Below are 2,658 nucleotides of genomic sequence, written 5' to 3'. Positions count from 1 at the left end.
GTGTAACCCCCCCCCCCCCCACATTTTGTTGATTTTTGTGTGCTATAGTTTATTGATCTTTTGGTGATCTAGATTTCCCACATCATTTTTGCCAAAAAAATTCATGTCCATCCATCAAGACCTAAGCTATGGAGCCAGTTATTCCAGAAGAGTAAATGGGCCCATTGTCAAGGTCAAACGAGTCACGGAGCGGGTGAACCCCCTGTTTTGCTGATTTACATGTGCTACAATCCATGGATCTTTTGGTGATCTAGATTTTTGACTTCATTTTTGCCAAAATTTTACGTGGACGTCCGTCAAAACCTAGTTATGGAGCCGGTTTGTCCTGACCGGAAAACCAGCCCATTTTCAAGGTCAAACGAATCCCAGAGCGGGTAAATCCCCCATTTTGCCAATTTTCGTGTGCTATACGGTACATGGATCTTTTGGTGATCCGGATTTTTGACGTCATTTGTGCAGAAATATTTCTTGGATGTCCCTAAAGATCTTAGTTATGGAGACAGTTTGTCCCGATGGGTTAACTGGCCCATTTTCAAGGTCAAACGATCCCCGTAGTGGGTAAATCCCCATTTTGTCAATTTTTTTATGCTATTAGTCCATGGATGTTTTGGAGATCTGGATTTCGGACTTCATTTTTGCCAAAAATTTTCGTGGACTCCCATCAAGACATTAGCTATGGAGCCAATTGGTCCCTACGGGTAAACCGTCTAATTTTGAAGGACAAATGAACCCTGGAGTGGATAAACACCCTGTTTTTTCAATTTTCGTGTGCTATAGTCAATGTATCTTTTGGTGATCGAGATTTCTGAAGTAATTTTTACCAAAAGTTTTCGTGGACGTCCATCATGACTTTAGTTATGGAGTCAGTTGAACACGACTGGCAAACAGAAAAATTTTTAAGGTCAAACGATCCCCAGAGTGGGTAAACCCTCGCTTTGCCTATTTTTGTGTGCTATAGTCCAGGATCCTTTGGTGATCTAGATTTCTGATGTCATTTTTGCCAAATGTTTTTTGTGGACTTCTGTCAAGACCTTAGCTTTGGATTTGTTTGGTCCCGACGGGAAAATCTTCCCATTGTCCAGGTCAAATGAGCACCGGAATGGGTAAACCCCTCATTTTGCCAATTGTTGTGTACTATAATCCATGGATCTTTGGGTGATGCGGATTTTCGACATCATGTTTGCCAAAAAAATTTTGTTGACTTCCATCAAGACTTTAGCTATGGAACTGGTTGGTTCCGATAGGAAAACCGGCCAATTTTCTAGCTCAAACGATCCCCGGAGTGAGTAAACACCCCATTTTGCCGATTTTTGTGTACTATATTCCATGGATATTTTGGAGATCTCGATTTCTGACGTCATATTTGTTCAATTACTTTCGTGGACTTTTGGAAAGACCTTAGCTATGGAGTTGGTTGGTCCCGATGGGTAAACCGACCTATTTTCAAGTTTAAATGAGCCTCGTAGCTGGTAAACCCCCCCGTTTAGGCAATTTTCGTGTGCTATAGTCCATGGATCTTTTGGTGATCCGTATTTTTAATGTCATTTTTCCCAAATTTTTTTGTGGACGTTCGTCAAGACCTTAATTATGGAGCCGGTTGGACCAGATGGGTAAACCGCCCCATTATCATGGTCAAACAAATCCCAGAGCAGGTAAACCCCTCGTTTTGCCGATTTTCATGTTCTATAGAAAATGGATCTTTTGGTAAAGCAGATTTCCGACGTCATTTTTCCAAACTTTTTCATGGACGTCCGTTAAGACCTTAGCTATGGAGCCGGTTGGTCCAGAAAGGGAAACCCGCCCATTATCATGGTCAAATGATCCCCAAAGCGGGTAAACCCCCCGTTTTGCTGATTTTCGTGTGCTATAGTCGATGCATCTTTTGGTGATCTAGATTTACGACGTGTTTTTTGCCAAAATTATTCATGGACTTCCATCAAGACCATAGATATGGATTCGATTGGTCCCAACGGGCAAACTGGCCATTTTCAATATCAAACGCTCGCTGGATCGGGTAAACCCCCACGTTTTGCCGATTTTCGTGTGCTATAGAACATGGATCTTTTGGTGATCAAGACTTTCGACGTTATTTTTGATGAAATTTATTATGGACGTTCATTAAAACTTTAGCTATAGTTATGGTTGGTCCTAACGGGCAAACCGGCCCATTTTCAAGGTCAAACGATCCCCGCAGCGGGTAACCCCCCGTTTTACCAATTCTTGGGTGCTATAGTCCATGGATCTTTTGGTGATCCTGATTTCCGACGTCCTTTTTGCCAAAAATATTCATTGACATCCGTCAAGACCTTAGTTATGGAGCAAGTTAATCCCGACAGGAAAACCGTCCCATTTTCAAGGTCAAATAATCCCCGGAGATGGTAAACCACCCTTTTTTCCCTTTTTCATGTGCTATAGTAAATGGTTCTTTTAGTAATCTGGATTTCTGATGTTTTTGGTGATACGGATTTCCAGTGGTATTTTTGCCAAAAAATTTTGTGGACATTCATCAAGACTTTATCTATGGAGCTGGTTGGTCCCGATGGGTAAACCGGCCCATTTTCAAAGTCAAATGAGCCTCGGAGATGGTAAACCGCCCATTTTGCTAATTTTTGTGTGCTATAGAACATGGATCCTTTAGTGATCTGGATTTCCGATGTC

The sequence above is a fragment of the Solanum stenotomum genome, chromosome 11, assembly GCF_019186545.1.
Source record: "Solanum stenotomum isolate F172 chromosome 11, ASM1918654v1, whole genome shotgun sequence".
In the NCBI taxonomy this organism is placed as follows: domain Eukaryota; kingdom Viridiplantae; phylum Streptophyta; class Magnoliopsida; order Solanales; family Solanaceae; genus Solanum; species Solanum stenotomum.
The sequence above is the reverse complement of the archived record's forward strand: the minus strand, read 5'-3'. Positions refer to the sequence as shown.